Source organism: Heterocephalus glaber, unplaced genomic scaffold (genome assembly GCF_053883595.1).
Source record: "Heterocephalus glaber isolate CG9 unplaced genomic scaffold, H.glaber_assembly_v1.0 deba00001140, whole genome shotgun sequence".
NCBI lineage: Eukaryota > Metazoa > Chordata > Mammalia > Rodentia > Bathyergidae > Heterocephalus > Heterocephalus glaber.
Genome location: NW_028258200.1, coordinates 1,321,165 through 1,342,257, shown reverse-complemented (window position 1 = coordinate 1,342,257; position 21,093 = coordinate 1,321,165). Strand labels below are relative to the sequence as shown.

Here is a 21,093-nt window from a genome sequence, read left to right as displayed (position 1 = left end):
TATTGTCTTTTGTGTCATCAAACACTGTAAAGATGCCACATGAATTGTGGAATGAATTATGTAGCTTGAGAAATGCTTTTCCAGGAACTGGGAAAGGAGAAGAACAAGAAGCAGCAGCTGACTCAGGGTTGATGGAGAACATGAGGCCTGAGACCAATTGATAGGTGACATGGCTTTGTGACCTTGGCTGAGTTACTTTGAACTCTTTGGGCCTCAGTTTCCTCACCTGCAAAATGAGGAATAACACTTAGGCTGGACTTGAATTCACTGCAACCCTCCTGGCTCAGCCTCCTGAGAGCAGGGATTAGAGGCATGGGCCACTGTGCCTAGCTCTCATACAGTACTAATCGGAGATGATTAAATGAATAAATAAACACGAAATGCTCAGAAGGCACAGATGATACAGAGTTCAACTAGGCCACTGAGCTTCAGAAGAGTTTATATCAATTTTCCAGTTCCTAAGTTATTTTTCCATTAAGTTTTGCTAAATTAAAACATACCTTCAATAGCTGGGTGTGATGGTGCACGCCTGTGATCCCAGCACTTGGGAGACAGAGGCAGGAAGATCGCCCTGAATGTGAGGCCAGCCTGGGCTACATAGTGAGTTCAAGGTTAGTCTGAACTACATGGTGAGACCCCGACTCAAAAAACAGAAATAAATAAATAATTAAATAAATTTTAAAAATTTAAAAACCACACCTTCAGAGAAGTACACAAACCTTAAGTGTGTGACTTAGTTCTTACAAATGACACAGTTGTAAAACCACCACCCAGACCAGAAAATAGTGACTGGCACCCAGAAATCTTCCTCCAGCCCCTCTTAGACGTTGTACCGTACCCCCAGCAGGAGTAACCACTGTACTGACCCCAACATCATGGGACTGTGTTTCTCTGTTTTTAAGCCTTTTATAAATGAAATGAGTCATGTAGAATCACATTCTTCTTTGTTTAGCTTCTTTTTCCCCATGTTATACTCATGGAATTTCTCCATGTTGCTGCATGTAGCCATTGTGTATTCTCATGAATGTTGATATTATATCAATGAGTTCTGCAGTTGAGGGACATTTGGGTAATGTCCAATTTTTAGGCTCTATAGAGTAGTGCTGCTGTGAATATACTTGCATCCTCCAATCAATCCATGATATATCCTCCTTTCCCTCCCTGTATTTAGATCTTATGTAATATCTGTCAGTGATGTAGTATGTATTCTTACATACCTTTCATTAGATTTGTCTGTTGCTTTTTTGGTGTTATTATAAATGGTTTTGTTTTTAGAATTTTGCTTTCTAATTTGAACTGGTTAAACGAACTACTGTATTTTAAAATACATAGTATGTCCAGCCACCTTGCTAAATTTTATTCTAAAGATTTATCTGCCTTTTAAAAAATTTTCTGTGTACATAATCATGTCACCTGTGTTAATAATAGTTTTATGTCTTTCTAGAACTTACGCTTTTTATTTCATTGTCCTTTTTTTCTTTTTCAAGTTTCATCTTTTTAATCAGCTCTGAAGGACATCCTAAACACTACATGAGACACAAAAGAATATTTTTTTCTTCCAGTATTTAAAAAAAATGACATTCACAAACATTTTCAAGAAGTTCTTATCATGATGGTGGATCTTGAATAAAAGACAGCTCTAGGCAATCATATTTTTGATGCAGACTGCTTACAGGTACATTCAAAAATTTTCTAGTCATGATATAAATTTTGTACAAGTTTTAAAAATGACCCTAGAGGGCCGGGGATTTAGCTCAGTGGTTTCGCCGCCTGCTGCACAAGCACAAGGACCCAAGTTCTATCCCTGGTACCAAAAAAAAAAAAAAATGACCCTTGATACATGTTAATTAAAAAAAAATCATTCTGGCCAAATTTTTTTTTTTTTTGCCAGAAGCAATAATCCTGAGAGTCCAAACTAAAAACTTTATAAAGAAAAAAAAAATCCCCATACTCTACAAATGTCCCAGAAATTTGTCTTTAAATGGGGGGAAAATTGAACACATGCAGCTTTCTATAAGGCCTTTATTTAACAAGGTACCTTGGAAGCTCAATTCAAAAATAGGTAATATACTAAAACAGAAGTTTCAGCACAGCTCCAGAAATCTTTATACAGCAATTTGGAAGGATGATCCTGGGCCACAAGTGTTATTCCTTGTGTATGTCATGTGTACATGCTCCTCAGTTGTCGTAATTGTCTTTGTAATTCCCTCCTGAATAGTGGTCATAACCACCCTGGCTGCCACTATATATAGTCTCTGGATCGCCCATATCCATATCCATATCCTCCAGGTCAACTATCATACCTGCCACTCCCACAGCCCTGGTCCCCACCACCTCTAGAGTAGCTGTGACCATGACCATGGGCCCCAAAGGCACCCCCTCCTCTGGTGCCCTGATCAGATTTGCCTGCACGGTCCACACGGATCCGGCAACCATCCAGGGACTCTCCATTCATGGCTCTCATGGCATCTGAGGCACGCTCTGGATTGGTGGAGGTGATGAAGCCAAAACCCCGGATCGCTGAGTTTCCCGGTCCTTGACAGCAACCACCTCAGAAAGAGGCCCGCAGCTGCTGAAGTGCTCTTCCAGCGCCTGCTCATCGGTGTTGAAATTGAGCCCGCTGACAAAGAGCTTCCCTTCTTCAGAAGACATGGCAATGAATTCGAGTCCTGGGAATTAGGAAATAATAAGGCTGCAGAGACAGCAAGCTCCGAGGAACATAGAGAACAGGTCATTGTCCTTTCTTATTGCACTAGTTAAATCTAAGCACTATGTTGAAGTAGTGATAACAGGCCTTCTTGATTTATTCCCAATCCTAGAGGAACGCTTTCAATACTTTATGACTAAATATGGTGTCTGCTATAGGGTTTTGTAAATACCCTTTGGTTTTTAATCCCCCCCCCCCCCATGGTGCTGGGTATTGAAACCAGGGCCTAGCGCTTGCCAGGCGAGCACGCTAACACTGAGCTACCTCTCCAAATACACATTCCACTCAATTTTGTGTTCCTTGTTTGTTCAGAAGTGTTTCTGTTTTGTTTTGTTTTGTTTTTGAGACAAGGTCTTACTATGTAGCTCAGGCTGGCCTTGAACTCACTATGTAGTCCACGCTGGCCTCAAACTCGTGTCAATTCTCCTGCTTCAGCCTCCTGAGTGCTAGGATTACAGGCATGTGCCCCCATATCCGGCCAGAAGTTATTTTTAAATTATGAATGGATATTAAATTTTATGAATGCTTTGTTTATAGAGGTGATACGACTCTCTTTATTATGTTAATCTTGGGAATCATGTTGATTTTCTAATGTTAAACTACCTTTGAATTCCTAGACTAAATCCAACTTGGTCATAATGTATTTTTTCCCTTTAATACATTAGAGCAGCCAATTCGCTAATATTTTCTTTAAGGTTTTTGAATCTATGTTCATCAAGAAATATTACTCTGTAGTTCTTTCTTTTCAAGTTCTTACTAAGTTTTGATACCAAACTTATGCTGGCCTCATAAAATGAGATAGGAAGTATTTTCTCCTTTTGTGTCATCTGGAAGAATTTGTATGAGATTGGAATTGGTTTTCCTTCCTGTTTGGAAGAATTCACTGGTAAAAAGCACATGAATACAAAACTTGTTTGTATAAGGGCTTTTAATAATGAATTAACTCTCTTTAACCAATACAGGGCTATTCAGATTTTCTATGACTTTTGGCATCACTTTTGGTAGATTGTATTTTGACTGAGTTTTCCCATTTCACCTGATTTGTCAAATGTTAACATTAGTTTTCCTACAATATGCCTTTATTTTCATTATTATCAGTCAGATACATATTGATATCCTCCTATTGATTTCTAATGTAGCTTTTGTGCCATAACCCTTTTTAGAGAGATTTATCATTTTGTTCATCATTTCAAAGAGTCTATCCAGAATTTGTTGATTTTCTCTGTTATTTTCCTATTTCTGTCATTATTGTTCTTTATTTCCTTCCTGGTACTTTCTTGCGATGTTCTTTTCCTAGCTGCTTGCTCTGTAGAAGGTGCTCCCAGTGCCTGGTCTTTGCTGTGTGACATCAGTGGTGTGTGCAAAACTGTGATCCACTCCATTCATCATTCCCAGGTCTCCCCTCATCTCTGCTCCCACCCCATGCTACCTTGAGATCCTCCACCTTTTGGGATGTTGGGTGTCAGCCTCAGTCTTCCCAACTCTCTCTCCTTTTGTTATCCTGAGATTGCCCTCTCTTATTTGAAGAGGTAGATGCGAGAAGGACAATATGTTGAGAACACTGCTCTGCCTCAAAAACAGCACTTCTTGAGCTCAGGGGCAGCTGGGCAGTTTCCTGCTGGTTAGGTATGGAGCCTCTGGGTAGCAGGAGGATTAAATGTATCTCTGCCTTTATTACATCAGCGGGTTGCTTTGTTTCCTAGTTGAATCACAGGCAAGTGATTGTTTTGCCTTTCAGATCCTAGTAATCAATTATCTGTCAGTTCTGATTTGCAAAATTGTTTTGCATTTTTTTTCTCATGAGAATGAAATAGTAAAGAGGCATAGGTTAGAATGAGACATCTCTCAGGATGATCTTTCCAAAACCTAACTCTGATGGTGTCTTACCCTCACTTAGAGAATTTGATTCTTATCTTAGTGTCCAGACTTGCAGTTGGGCTAAATTATGTATGTATGTATGTATGTTTTTTTGAGACAGGGTCACACTATGCAGTTCAGGCTGCCTTTGAACTCACTGTTAGCCCAGGCTGGCCTTGAACTTGCTGTAATCCTCCTGCCTCAGCTTCCCAGGTGCTGGGATCATAAGTGTGCACCACTACGTCAAGCTCTTAATTATCCTTTTTTTATTACTATTCACTGACAAACTATAGTTGGGTATATTTATGGGGTACCAAGTGATATGATTTTGAATACAGTATGAAGTTATTAAATCAAGCTAACATATCCATCAAATATTTAACATTTTTGGTAATAAGAACCTCTGGAATTTACTCTCTTAATGACTTTGAAATACATAATGCTTAATTATTGGTTATATTCACCAGGCTGTGGGATGGATCTAAGAAAAATCAAACCCATTTTCCTGAGTCCTGATACCCTGTATCACCTCCTTGGCCCTTGGCAACCCATTCTGCTCTCTGCTTCTTGAGTTTAATTGTTGTACATTCAAACTGTAAGAGAGACCTTGTAGTATTTTTTTCTCTCTGTGTTTGGCTCACTCTGCTTTGCATGATATTCTCCAATTCCATCCATGTTGTCACAAAAGACAGACTTTCTTCCTTCTTAAAAGCCCCATGAGATTCCACTGGGTACAACAGAGTGCACTGTCTTTGTCTACTCATCTGTCAATAGACTTAGGTTGGTCTCATATTTTGTGTTTTGGGGACAATGCTGCACTGAACACGGAGATGCAGATATCTCTTTGACCAGTTTCAGATCTTTTGGGTAAATGCCCAGGACTGGCACTGCTGGGGCATGTGGCAATTCTAGTTTTAGTTTTTTGAGGAATCTCTTCATTGTCTTCCCTATTGGCTATACTAATTTACAACCCGACCAACAGAGTACCAGGGTTTCCTTTTTCTCTTTCATCACAAAGGTCATGGGTGAACCTCTGGCCATGCAGAACTACTTCCACTTTCCCTGCCTGCTCTCCCCTCCCTCCCTCCCAGCCTCTGAATGTGATCCATCTTTTCCTGGAGGGCCCTCTCTCAACTTTGTCTTGAAGTACTGCTCATCCTTCATGATTTAACCTGAGCATCACCTCCAGGAAGCCTTCCTGATTTCCTCTTCCTGAGGCATGAAGTCTCCTCCTTTGGAGGCTCTGTGCTCCTGTGTGGTACAGACCTCTTCCAAACCTCTCAGCAGGTTGGTCTGTGATGGCTATGCTCTGCGTGCCTTGGGAGAAAGGACAGCTTCTCCTTTTCTCATGCTGTGCTCATTTCACCAAGGACCTCAGAAATGGTTTATCGATTGAGCTGTTTGGCTCTTTCCAGCCTAGAAGCGCTTAGCAGATGTGAAGTTGAAAGAGCATTTACTGGAATGAGACCTAACACTCCCTGCTAGCTCCACCCTGTGTATGTGTGCATATAAACACACAAGCATTGCTTCCCACCCCTGCCCTGCAAAAACCAATCGCTCTCTTCATCCTCTGGGCCCAGCTGTGTCCCAAGCCCCAGCCTGTTTCCCTGAGTCAGAGGAGCCAGGGGAAGATGCCCTCATGGAAGCCTCCTTTATGTGATCAGAGGTGGCAGAGGTTTTTGTTTTTGCCCATCAATGGGAGCAGCCTGGCCCTGGTATCAGACTGCCTTGGAATCAAAGCGTGGTTCTGGACCTACTATGTGACCTTGTGCAAGTTACCCAGACTCTCTGGGTCTTTACACTTTCATCTATAAAGCAAGGCTAACAGTAGGTGACTTTCAGGGTAATGGTGAGAATGAAAGGAGGTGCTATCTGTGAGTTATTAGCACAGCGGAAGGCCTACAGTAGGGGCTCCAAAAATGCTTCACATGGGCCAGGGATTTAGCTCAGTGGTTCCACTGCCTGCCTCAGAAGCTGAGGACCTGGGTTCGATCCCCAGTACCAAAAAAAAAAAAAAAAATGCTTCACATTTCCACGTTCCTTGTAGCACTGTTCCCAAGTCAGGAAATAGAAATAGCCAAAGTGCCCATCAACTGATGAATGGATAGAGAAAATGCGTCACACATGTAAAGTGGAAAACTGGTTTAGCCAGAGGAAAGAAGGAAATCCTGTCCTGTGGGACAATATTCATGGGACTGGAGGATGTTATGTGGAGTGAGGTACACCTGGCACAGAGAGACAAGTAGTGCATGTCACAATGACGTGGAACCCAGAAGGGTTGAAGCTGTAGAAGCTGGGAGTGGCGTGGTGGTGACCAGAGGTAGGAGAAGGGAGGAGAGGATGGGGAAAGGTTGACTCATGGGTACTGAGTTATATTAGACAGGAGCAAGCAGCGTGGCAGACCAATCATACAGTAGGGCTACTATAGACAGTGTGCTGCACATTTCAAAAAACTACAAGAGGCCGAGGATTTAGCTCAGTGATTCTGATGCCTGCCTGGAAAGCACAAAGTCCCGAGTTCAATCCCTGGTACCCCCCCCCCCCAAAAAACTACAAGAGCTGGGTGTGGTGGTACACACTTGTAATCCCAGCACCCAGGAGGCTGAAGCAGGAGGATCACCATGAGTTTGAGGCCAGCCTGGGCTACATAGTGAGTTCATAGCCAGCCTGAACTATACAGCAAGATCTCGTCTCAAAAACAAATCTCATCTTTGCTGCCCAGAGCACCACTGATCAGGCCCAAAGCTTGGCTTCTCAAAGTCTCATTTTTTCTATCTTTTGGGTATAATAAGTTAATTCACCTTGTGCTGTCATGGCTCTCAGGAGACTAGAACTTACTGCAGTGGTTCTAGTAACGTCCCCTTTTCCTGTTCCCTACACTCCTCTGCCCTTCTCCTGTATTTCATTCCTGCTCCCAAGCTTCCCACTGCGACAGCCTTCTCTGACCCCACAGGCTGGCTCCAGCATTCCACCAACGTCTTACTAGGTCGCCTCCTCTTCTAAGGAACTTTGAAGTGTCTTGCTTTTCTCTCTCTCTTTCTATCCTTATTGGGGTGTCTTAGATATATTTTCCAGATTATGGGGCCACTAATTAGGGCCAGTGCCTTTTTCCACAGAGAGATTTTTGCTTCAGTAAGGCAGCCCAGCGGAGATGATGTCCAGTGTGTCCATACCCGGTAAAGCAGTGGTCAGTTTGTGTGCACACGTGTGCCACCTCCCCTTGATCAGTAGGAGGACAGAGAGAGCCCCAGAGGCCCAGGGGAGGGGGCACAGATCCTGGGCACTGGGGATGAGGAAGGGAGTGGGTACGGGAGTGGGAAGACTCTGCCCAGGGCCAGGGAGGCCTGAGGGTTGGGTAGAAGAAGAGGGTGAAGTCTCTGTCCTCTCTTCCCACAGGCCAGCAATGGGACCAGGGCCTACGAGTCCATATCTGGCTTCCCAAGAGGCTGTGGGTCCCCTAAGGCTGGAAGAGGTGGCAGATGCTCATGGCACAGGGAGGAAGGGAAGCTGCCTACTCTGGACCCTGCTCAGACTGTGGGCAAGGGGAACCCTTAGGAGCAGGGCAAGGGGCCAGCAGCACTGGGGAGTTGGGAGCGGGGGTGGCAGAGGCTGGATCTTTGCTGGTCAGGGGAGATGAGCAGAGCACTGTGGACTGGGGAACAGTCCTGTTTCAGGCTTCCCAGGAAAGGGTAGAGAAGAAACAACAGAGGGCACAGGGCAAGAGGATGATGACAGGGACCTAGGCCAGGCTTCCTGTGGTAACTGCACCTCTTCCCACCCCCAGCAGGATGCAGAGCTGGCTCCAGTGCTGTAGTTCTTTCCTGTGACTTGAGCCTCTTGATACCAGGGTCCCCTGAACTGGTATCTGCTTCACCCCACCCTGTCCCAGCTGTATATGAGTCTCCCAGATGCAGGCCCCATGCTTCCCCCAGGCTCACCCCAAGGGCGAGCAAGGCCTGGCCTGTGAATTGGGCCTGTGCACTGCTCACCCCTGTTGTTCTCCTCCATTTCCCAGCCATGGGACCTCAGGCCTCTAAACACCACTGTTGGGAGGAAAGGAAGCCTTTGTAATTTTGGAAATACATTTCCCAAGCAAACCTGGCTCTTTAGCCAATGGCATCTCCATTGCAGGGATCTGGGGACATCATGGTTTCAGTGGAATTTTAAATGCCTTGTTTCATGGTTTGAAAGGTCACCAGGCTGCTGAGGGAAAGAGTGGGCACAATGGATGTGTCCCTTGCAAGGACAGATATATACTGCCTTTAGGTGAAGTGTGTGTGTGTGTGTGTGTGTGTGTGTGTGTGTGTGTGTGGAGGACACGGGTTTGTTTATATCCAGATCAAGAAATATCATGTAGTGGCATATCATCCTAGCTACTCAGGAGGCTGAGGTAGGATGGTGAGTTTGAGGCCGGTGTGGCAATTCAGCAAGACCCACTTGCAAAGCAAAATAATAAAAAGCACTGGTTGTGGGCATGGTGGTTCACACTGTTACTGGATGGAGGGTCCCATGAGGCTTTCTTCCATGTTCTTGGAGTCCTCAATAAAGAACTGGACAAGACACACAGAAAAGGCAGTGAGCACATTGAGGCGATACTCTTAAGTGAAATAAATAGGACACACATGTAAATACCGAGTAGTTTCTCTAGTGTGAGAAACTGAAAGTGTAAATAAGGTCTAAAAGGTATAATAGATAATGTGAAATAGGAAGAAAAGGGGCAAAGGGGAATCGGAAGGGGTAGGGGAAAGGAAAGAAGGGAATGGAATTAATATGAGAAAATGAAAAAATGGAAACAGAATCTTTGTAAATAGGGAGGGATGGAGGGGTTAAAGGGAGGGCAGGGGAATGGGGAAAAAATAAGAGCCAAGAGATTAGGTAAAGGTGCAAATTTCCAATGATGAATGTCATTATATTGTATAAAATGTACCAATAAAATTAATTTTTTAAAAAAGGCAGTGAAAGTGTACATTTATTTTTTGGTACCGGGGATCGAACTCTGGACCTTGCACTTGTGAGGCAGGCGCCGGAACTACTGAGCTAAGTTCCCAGCCTGAAAGTGTACATTTTTTTTGGTATCAAGGATCGAACTCCGGTCCTTGTGCTTGCAGGGCAGCCGGCGGAAGTGTACATTTTTTGAAGGCAGAAAATAAGGATGCTCGAGTCCTTGAAGGTAGGGGAAAGGGGTCTTTTGTTTCCAGAATTCCCAGGTTCTCTCTCTTTCATGCACATAAGGTATTCGACAGTTGTCCCATCAAGCCCTCACTTGGCATTATGCCATATGTAAACTCTCCTATCAAAAAGTGCATTTGACTTCCTGTTACACGTTAATGAAAGATCATGAGCAGTGTTTTGATTGGTTATGCCTACATGCAAATGAGGGATTGAAAAGAGCATCTCTTGATTTGTTCTGTGAACAGCACCAGATTCAAAGGAAGGATTGAAAATAGCAACTTTTCGATTGGTCCAAAATAGCACTTAGCTGATTGGTTTTGCGTACAGTGATGATGTCATCATTGTATTGGAAGTGTCCCTCCCCCTGTTGCCTTCCCTATCTTATCCCCCACCCTTCCTGGAACTACATTGAACAGTAGTGGTGATAGTGGACATCTTTGTATTGTTCCTGATTTCAGAAGGAAAACTTTCAGCTTCTCCCCATTTAATATGATGTTGGCCATTGGTTTGTCATAAATGGATTTTATCAGATTGAGACAAGGTCTTTCTATACCTATTTTCTTCAGGGTTTTGTCATGAATAGACGTTGGATTTTTGTCAAAGGCTTTTTCTACATCAATTGAGATGATCATGCTATTTTTGTCCTTGTTTCTGTTTATGTGATGTGTTATATTTATTGATTTGCATATGTTAAACCATCCCTGCATTTCTAGAATGAATTCTCCTTGGTAATGATATAAGATTTTTTTTGATGACTTGTTGAACCCTTCTTGCCAGTCTCTTGTTGAGGATTTTTGCATCTATATTCAGAAAAAGATTAGCCTGTAGTTCTCTTTTTTGGTTGAGTGTTTTTCTGGTTTGGCATCAAGGTAGTGGTAACTTCTAAGAATAACTTTGGGAGTACTCCTTCCCTTTCAATTTCATTAAAGTATGTTAGGAGTATTCTCATTGGGTTGTCCCTAAAGTTCTTGTAGAATTCTGGAGTGAATCTGTTGGGACATGGGCTTTACTTCATTGGTAGTATTTTTTAAATTACTTCTTCAATTTCATTGCCTGTTATTGGATTTAGATTATTCAGGGTTTTTTATGTTGGCTCAGTTCAATTTTGTAGTTCATATGTATATAGGAATTCATACATTTCTTCCGAGTTCCTCATTTTGTTGCAGCACAGGTTATCAAAGTAATAACAATCTTCCTGGATTTTGACAGTGTCTACTGTGATTTCACCTTTTTCATTTCCAATTGCATTGATTTTGTCTTTTAATTATTTTTTTTTTTTGGTAATATTGGGTAGAGGTTTGTCTGTTTTGTTCATCCTTTCAAAGAACCAGGTCTTCAATTCATTGATTGTTTGTATTGGTTTTTTAGTCTCAATTTCATTAAATTCTGCTCTAATCTTTATAATTTCCTTCCTTGTACTAGCTTTGGATTTGAATTGTTCTTGTTTTTCTAGGACCTTGAGGTGCATCATTAGATTATTTATTTGGACTTGCTCTGTTTTTCTGATGTGGGCATTCACAGTTATAAACTTCTCTCTTAGTGCTGCTTTCATTGTGTCTCATAAGTTCTGGTGTGTTGTACTGGCATTATTATTTGATTATAAGAACTGTCTAATTCTTCCTTGATTTATTCTGTGATCCACTGATTATTCAAAAGTGTATTGTTTAATTTTGATGGGTTTGCATAATTTCTGTGGTTTCTTTTGCCATTGATTTCTATTTTTATTGAGCTATGATCTAAGAATATGCATGGGATAATTTTAATTTTTTGCATTTATTTAAACTTCTATGGACTAGCATGTGGTCTATTTTGGAAAAAATCCCATGTGCTGCTGAAAAGACTGTACATCCTGTTTTTGTTGGGTGGAAAAATTCTATAGATACCTAGTCCATTAGATTGAAGGTTTGGTTCAACACTGATATTTCTTTGTTAATTTTTTTGGTCTAGTTGATCTATTTGTTAAGGGTTATTGAGCTCTCCCATTATCGCTGAGTGTTAATCTGATTTTTCATGTCCAGTAGCATTTGTTTCATGAATTTTTGCATGACAATATTTGGGACATGCATGTTTATAATTGTTTTCTATTCCTGTTGAATTGTTCCCTTAACCAATATGTAAAGATAATCTTTGCCAGGCCGGGGATTTAGCTCAGTGGTTTCGCCGCCTGCTGCACAAGCACAAGGACCCAAGTTCGATCCTTGGTACCAAAAAAAAAAAGGTATTCTTTGCCTCTTCTGATCAGTTTTGGCTTGAAATCCATTTTGTCTGAAATTAGGATAGCTATTCCTGGTTTATTCTGGGTTCCTGATTCATGGGATATTGTTTTCCATTCTTTGAATTTTTAATCTGTCCATCTCTTTTTGGATTAAATATGTTTCTTGAATACTAAATATCACTGGGTTTTGTTTCTTGATCCATTCTGCTGGTCTGTGTCTTTTGATTGGGAATTTGAGACCATTCACATTGAGTTATTATTGAAAAATACTCACTTATTCCTGTCATTGCATTATTTTCCTGTTGCTGATTTCCTTCCCCCTTCCCTTTCTGCTTAACTTCTCACTCTGCCTGGGATAGTCATTTTATTAGATTTTTTGGCATCATTGTCTCCTTCTAGAATATCCTTGAGAATATTTGTAGTGGTGGTTTGGTTGTCATGAATTTCTTGAGGTTTTCTTTGTCATGAAAATGTCTTATTTCTCTATCAATTTTGAGAGAAATGTTTTGCAGGTTGTATCAGTCTGGTTTGGAAGTTGTTGTCTTTTAGGGCTGGAAAGAGTTCACTCCAAGCTTTCCTGGCCTTTAAGATTTGTGTTGAACAATGAAAGCAGTTCTACAAGGGAAATTCACAGCAGTGAATGCCCACACTAGGAAAACCGAATGAGGTCAAATAAACAACCTAATGCTGAATCTTAAACTCCTAGAAAAAGAAGAGCAAGACAAACCTAAAGCTCATACAAGGGAAGAAATTATAAAGATCAGAGCAGAAATCAATGCAATGGAGACTAAGAGAATGATACAAAAAAATCAATGAATCAAAGAGTTAGTTTTTTGAAAGAATAAATAAAATCAATAAAGCCTTAGCCAACCTTATCAAAAAAGCAAAGAAAAAGCTCAAATCCATGCAATTAGGAATAAAAAAGATAAAGTCACAACAGATCCAGCAGAAATCCAGAGGATAATGAATACCTACTTTGAGAACCTGTATTCTAATAAAATAGAAAACACAGAAGAAATGGACAGATTTCTACATACATATGAATTACCAAAGTTGAATGAAGAAGATATAAAAATTCTAAACACCCCAATTACAATCAGTGAAATTAAAAATGTAATTAAAAATTTACCAACAAAGAAAAGCCCAGGGCCTGATGGCTTCACTGCTGAATTCTACAAGACATTTAGAGAAGAACTATTGCCACTACTCTTTAAACTTTTCAATGAAATTGAAAGGGAAGCAACACTTCCAAATCCATTCCTGGAAGCAAATGTTACTTTGATTCCAAAACCAAGGAAAGACCCAACCCCAAAGGAGAACTACAGGCCAATCTCCCTATTGAACATAGATGCAAAAATCCTCAATAAGATACTGGCAAACAGAATACAGAGGGTCATCAAGAAGATCATACACTCAGACCAAATTGGATTTATCCTAGGGATGCAAGGATGGTTCAACATGCATAAATCAATAAATGTAATACACTATATTAACAGAGTCAAGGACAAAAACCATATAATCATCTCAATAGACACAGAAAAGCATTCGACAAAATTCAACACCCATTCATGATAAAAAAAAACCCTGCAGAAAATTGGAATAGATGGTCTTTATCTCAACTTGATAAAGGCTATCTATGAAAAACCAACAGCCAACATCATACTAAATGGTCAAAAACTGAAAACCTTCATGCTAAAATCAGGAACAAGACAAGGATGTAGATTATCACCATTCCTGTTGAATATAGTTTTGGAAACATTAGCCACAACAATTAGAAAACAGAAAGAAAGAAAAGGAATAAAGATAGGAAAGGAAGAAATTAAACTGTCATTATTTGCTGATGGTATGATACTCTACATAGAAGACCCTAAAAACTCCACCAAAAGACTTCTAGTCTTAGTTAACAGATTCAGTAGAGTAGCTGGATACAAGGTCAACACTCAAAAATCAATAGCCTTCTTGTACACAAAAAACAGACTCACTGAAAGAGAAATTAGGGAAACAATCCCTTTCACAATAGCACCCAAAAAACTGAAATATCTAGGAATCAATCTAATGAAGGAAGCAAAAGACCTCTACATTGAGAACTACAGCACTCTGAAAAAAAGAGATCGAAGAGGATGTAAGAAAATGGAGACATCCCCTCTTCCTGGGTAGGAAGAACAAATGTAGTGAAAATGGCCATACTTCCAAAACTGCTATACAGCTTCAATGCAATCCTGATTGAAATCCCAACAGCATATTTCACAGAAGTAGAGAAAATAATCTAAAAGTTCATCTGAAATCAGAAGAGATCTAGAATAGCAATAGTACTACAAAGCCACTGTGATAAAAAACAGCATGGTACTGGCAAAGAAACAGACCTGGGGATCAGTGGAATAGATTAGAAGATGCAGAAACAACTCCAGACATACTCAGCTACCTCATCTTTGACAAAGGAGCCAAACATCCTCACTGGAGGAAAGATAGCCTCTTTAATAAATGGTGTTGGAAAAACTGGATTTTAGCTTGCCAAAGATTAAAACTGGACCCTTATCTTTCACCATGCACTAAACTAAAATCAAAGTGGATTAAAGATCTAAATATTAAAACAGAAACACTAAACTTGCTGGAAGATAAGTTAGGTAGAGCTCTCGAAGACATTGGCATAGGAAAAAACTTTATGAACAAATCCTCAATAGCACAGGAACTAGCACAAAGAATCAACAACTGGGATCTCATCTTATTAAAAAGCTTCTGCACTGCAAGAGAAACCACCAACAGCTAAGAGACAACCTACAATGTGGGAAAAAATTTTTACCAGCTGTACTTCATACAAAGGTCTACTATCTAGAATATATAAAGAACTAAAAACAATCAGAACCCACAAATATAAAGACCCAATTCAAAAATGGGCATCTGAAATGAACAGACATTTCTCAGGCAAACAAAAGCAGTAAATAAACATATGAAAAAATGTTCAACATCACTGGTCATTCAAGAGATGCAGATGAAAACAACATTGAGATTCCACCTCACACCAGAAAGAATGGCTGCTATCATAAAATTAGCAAATACTGGCGAGATTGTGGGGGAGAAAGAAACCCTTCTTTACTCTTGGTGGGAGTGCAGACTGGTGCAACCACTGTGGAAGTTAATATGGAGATACCTCAAACAACTAGGATTGGAAGTCCCATTTGACCCAGCTAGACCTCTACTGGGTGTCTTCCCAAGAGAATTAAAAGAATCATACCACAGTGATATATGCGCACCCATGTTTATAGCAGCACAGTTTGTAATAGCTAAAACTTGGAAACAGCCTAATTGCCCATCAGCTGGAGACTGGATAAAGAAGATGTGTTTTTTTAAATAAAATGGAATACTACTCAGCCATAAAAATGAGAAACTGGAGACATTTTTAGCTAAGTGGATGCAGATTGAGGCTGTACTCTTAAATGAAATAAATAGGGCACACGTGTAAACACGAAATAGTTTCTCTAGTGTGAAAAACTAAAAGTGTAAATAAGAATCAAAAATGTATAATTGATATTGTGAAATAGGAAGAAAATGTCTAAAGGAATAGGGGAAATGGAAGGGGTAGGGGAAAGTAAAGAAGGGAAAAGAAAAAATATGAGAAAAGGAAAAACATGGAAACAAAGTCTTTATAAATAGGGAAGGGTGGAGGGAGTGAAGGGAGGGGAGGGGAATGGGGAAAAAAGATCCACCAAGATACATCATGTAAAGGTACAAGATCCCCATGATGACTGTATCTGTATTGTATACCTAACATGTACCAATAAACTAAATGGAAAAAAAAAGATTTGTGTTGAAAAGTCTGCTATAAATCTATTGGGTTTACCCTTGTAGGTGATTTATTGCTTTTCTCAAACAACTTTTATGATTCTGTTCTTGTATTGGACTTCTGGAATTTTGACTACAATGTGACATGGAGAGGATCTTGTTTGATAGTGGCTATTTGGGGCTTTATATCCTCAATTATCTGTATATTTAATTCTTTCCTCATACTTGAAAAGTTTTCTGCTGTTATTTCTGTTAACAGTGGTTTTTTTATGCCCTTTGTGCGCTTTTCTGACTTTTCACTTATTCCAGTTATTCATAGTATTTTTCTTTGTGTCACCTAGCAGCCATTGAATCCATTTTTTATGTTTGTTTGTTGTTTTTAAGATGTAGTTGAGTAATTGGTCTTTATAACCACCTCTCTTTTAATTCCAATATTCTATCCTCACATTGGTCACTTCTGATGCCCATAATTTAATATAATTTTTTATCTCTTAGGTTTCCGTTTGGAAGCTTTTCATGGACTCTATGTGTTTTTTATCATTTTGCTTAATTCAGTTAGCTTTGTTGTATTACTACAAGTTTGCAGTTCTTGTGTGGAGCTGGTACAAGTATAAGCACATCTTAATTCCTCTTTTCAACCCTTTCCCTCCCCTCCCTTTCTCTTCCCTCCATCTCTTGATCCTCCTTTACATTTGAGAAAGATCCATCTTCCTACTTCCTATTATCTTTGATTTTGCTCTTTATTTATAATTTGGGGTTCTCACATAAGACACCATATGATATTTAAGCTTGTAGGTCTGATTGATTCCACTTAACATCATGCTTTCAAGGTGCATCCATTTTCCTACAATAACTCAAATTTATCTTTCTTATGGCAGAGTAGTATTCCATTGTGCGCAAATGCCACATTTTCTTACCTATTCATGTGTTGATGGACATATAGGCTGACTGCAAGATTTAGCTATTATAAAATGTGCTGCTATAAAGATAAGTATGAATGTATCACTGTGATATGATGTCTTTAACTCTTTTGGGAAGATACTAGGAGGGAAATAGCTGAGTCAAATGAAATTTCTAGTTTTAGTTTTAGTTTTTAAAGAAAGCACCATACTGATTTCCAGAGCAGTTGTACTAGTTTACATTCCCATCAACAAAGTAGAAGGGTTCTTTTTTCCTCTGAAGCCTCACCAGCATTGGCTATTATTTGATTTCCCTCTTTTTTTGTTGTTTTTTGAGACAGGTTCTTACTATGTAGTTCAGGCTGGCTTTGAACTCACTATGTGACCTAGGCTGGCCTCAAACTCCTGGCAATCCTCCTGCCTAGGCCTCCTGAGTGTTGGGATTATAGGCATGCGGCACTACATTCAACTTATTATTTGATTTCTTTTTTTTTTTTTTTTTGGTACTGGGGATCGAACTCGGGTCCTTGTGCTTGCAAGGCGGGTGGCAGAACCACTGAGCTAAATCCCTGGCCATTATTTGATTTCTTGATGATGGTCATTCTTTATGCAGTAAGATGGGATCTTGGTATTGCTTTAATTTTCTTTTCTCTAATGGCCAGCAATGTTGCACGAATTTTCCGGGTATTTATTGGCTATTTGTACTTCTTCTTTTTCTGAAAAGTGTCTATTCATTTCAGCTGTCCATTGTTTGATTGGGTTTTTTGCTTTGGGGATCTAATTATTTTTAGTTCTTTATATATTCTAGATATTAGTCCTCTAAAGAGTTGCTGGAAAAAAATTTTCCCATTCTGTAGGTTGTCTCTTCACATTGATAGTTTTTTCCTTTCCTGTGCAGAAGCTTTTAAATCTGATATGATCCCATTTGTTGATTCTTGGTACTATTTCTTGTGTCATTAGGGTTCTGTTCAGAAAGTCCTTGCCTACACTTATGGCTTGAAGAGTTTTACCTATTTTACTTACAGGATGTTAAATATTTCTGTTTTACCACTTAGTTCATTCATTCATTTTGATTTTAGTTTAGTGCATGGTGAGAGATATGTGTCTAGATTCAATCTTCTGCATGTGGATGTCCCAGCACCATTTTAAAAAGAAGTTCTCTTTCCTTCAGTGTATGTCTTTGGCCCTTTTGTCAAAGACCAAATAGCTGAATGTGCCTGGGGGAGTTTCTGCATTTTCCATTCTGTTCCATTAATCTACATGTCTGTTTGTGCTAATACTATGCTGTTTTTATAACTGTAGCTTTGTAATATAATTTTATTCTGGAATTGTGATGCCTCTTGCTGTGCCCTTGTTACCCAGGATTGCTTTTGCTTTTCTGGTTCTCTTCTGTTTCCATATGAATTTTAGAATTGTTCTCACCAGTTCTGTTAAGAATGCTTTTGCCATTTTGGTTGAGATTGCATTCAATCTGTATATCAACTTTGGAAATATGGCCATTTTGACTATATTGGTTCTGCCTATCCAGGCACAGTGGATATCTTTTCATTTTTTGATGTCTTTGATTTCTTTTTTCAGAGTACAGACACTCCTCATTTAATGACCAAATTCTGTTCCTGTGACTAGGTTGTTAAATGAATTGGTCATTAAATGAGGAATTGTATATAGTATGTACATTACAATATTCAGAACAAAGAAATGGTCAAAGAAAACTCCAACTTGATGCCTTTGATTTTATTTGCACAACTCTTACATGCAGTACTGTAATACATAACAAAACATAAGATTACAGTACTATATGTACAGTACAATCAGCAAAAATTACAATACAGTATAAACAAGGTATACTGTACAAAAAAGACACTGAGGTTCTATCAACAAGATTCGTAGATGACAAGAGGATCTTGTTATCTGCAAATAATGATACTTTCAATTCTTCTTTTCCTGTACATATCCCTTTTATTTCATTTCTTGCCTCATTACTCTTGTCAATGTTTTGAGTACTGTGTTGAACAGTAGTAGTGACAAAGAACACTGTGTCTTGTTCCTGATTTTAGAAGGAAAGCTTTGACTTTCCCCCAATTAATATGATGCTGGCAGTGTATATCCTGAATGGCTTTTTTTTTGGTACTGGGGATTGAACTCGGGTCCTTACGCTTGCACTTGCGGGGCAGGCAAAGGAACCACTGAGCTAAATCCCCAGCCCCTGAATGGCTTTTATCAGATTGTGATAAGGTCTTTCTCTACCTACTTTATTCAGTGCTTTTACAGTGAAAGGATATTTGATTTTGTCACAGGCCTTTTCTGCATCTATTGAGATGACCGTATGATTTTGATCCTTGCTGTTGTTTATGTGTTGGATAACATTTATTGATTCATTTATGTTGAATCAACCTTGCGTACCTGAGATGAAGCCTTTTTGATGATTTTATGGCTTGTATGTATCTAGAGGGTTTGGTGTCCCCCCAAAGCCTCATGTACTTATAGGTGGGCCTTTTTGGAGGTGGCTCAATCTAGGATGTGTGAATATGGATTATGGATGTGTGATACTGCATTAGTTCACTAAATGATTTAGCACAATTCTGAGTATGGCTGAATATATTTACTAAAGATAGAAGCCCCACCCTGGGCATGAGAGGTACCAACCAATAGGGTTGTAGCCTGGATGAAATATAAAGGGAAAAGGAGGCTCACTGCTTGCTGCTTTCTTCCTGCTCTGCTATGAACTCTTTCTTCTCTCCCATGCTGCCCTGCCTTGGAGCCAGCCTACTATGGACTGAAACTTTTAGAAACTGTGGGCTAAAATAAACTTTTCCTCCCTCAAATTTGGGTATTAGGTATTTTGTCCCAGCAACAAGGAAGTAACTATAACAGATAATTTGTCACATTCTGTTTGCTAGTATCTTGTTGAAGATTTTTGCATCTATGTTCATTAAAGAAATTGTCCTGTAGTTCTCTTTATTGGTGGGAGTCATGTCTGGGTTTTGGATTTAGGACAGTGCTAGCTTCCAGCAATGACTTTAGGAGTACTCTTTACTTTTGGATTTCATTAAAGAGTTTCAAGAGTGTTGAAGTTAGATCTTGTAGTTCTTGCAGAATTCACAGTGAATCCATCAAGACCTGGGCTGTTCTTAGTTAGTAGGTTTTTATTAGTGCTTCGATTTCATTGTGCTTTATTGGATTATTCAGAGTTTTTAAATCCTCTTGGTTCAGTTTTGATAATTCATATATATCTAGGAATCTCTTCTGAATTCTTGCAATTTATTGGCAGACAGGTTTGTGACATAGTTGCTAATAATCTTCTGCATTTGGTGGTGTCTATTATGATTTCACTTTTTGCATTTCTAATTGCATTGATTTGAGTTTTTTCTTTCTTTTTTTTAGCTAAGATTGGCTAAGGGTGTGTCTATCTTCTTTATTGCTTCACAAAACCAATTCTTTGATTCATTTTCTTAGTATTGCATTTTTAGTTTCCATTTTATTGATTTCTGCTCTGATCTTTATAATTTACTTCCTTGTACCAGTTTGGCATTTGGATTGTTCTTGTTTTTTCTGGAACCTTGAGGAGCACCATGAGATTACTTATTTGAGCTTGCTCTCTTTTTCTCATGTGGGCATTCACAGCTATAAACTTCCCTCTTAGGACTGGTTTCACTGTGTCCCATAAGTTCTAGTATGTTGTACTGGCATTATCATTTAATTCTAGGAAATGTCTTTTTTTCCTGGACTTCTTCTGTGACCCATTTATTATCCAAGAGGGTATTGTTTGATTTCCATGCATTTGCATAATTTCTGTGGTTTCTTTTGCCATCGATTTCTAGTTTTATTACACTATAATCTGATAATATGCATGGGATAATTTCAATTCTTTTAATTTACTTAAGCATTCTTTATTGGCTAATCTGTGGTCTATTTTTGAGAAAGTTCCACGTGCTCCTGAGAACAATGTGTATTCTGTTGTTATTTGGCGGAACAATTACTAGATATCTATTTAAGTCCATTGTTCAAAGATCTGGTTCAACTCTAATATTTCTTGGTTGATTTTTGTCTAGTTGTCTATTTGATAGGGTTTAGAGGTTCTCCAATATAATTGTGTTTATGTTTATCTGATTTTTAATCTCTGGTAGTATTTGTAGTTTTAATCTCTAGCGGTACTTTCAACTTTATGCAGCTGGGTGTGCCATTATTTGATGCATTTATGTTAATTGTTATCTCTTCCTGTTGAATTGACCCTTAATCAATAGAGAGTGCCCTTCTTTGCATGTTTCGATCAGTTTTTTCTTGAATTCCACTATGAATATAGGACAGGTACCTCTGCTTTTTTCCCCCAGGTTCTCTTTGTATGGCGTATTGTTTTCTATCCTTTGATTTTTATTTAGTTTTTAAATTAGTTTTTTATTAGTTTTATTTTACAACATACCATTGGATTTTGTTTCTTTTTTATTTTTATTTTTGAGACAGGG

General features: G+C 39.2%; 1 pseudogene; it reads right to left on the bottom strand.

Moving 5' to 3' along the window:
• Positions 1 to 2,035: 2,035 nt before the first annotated feature.
• LOC101723013 (RNA-binding protein 3 pseudogene) lies at positions 2,036 to 2,657 on the bottom strand (annotated as a pseudogene).
• Between the last annotated feature and the right edge of the window lie 18,436 nt (positions 2,658 to 21,093).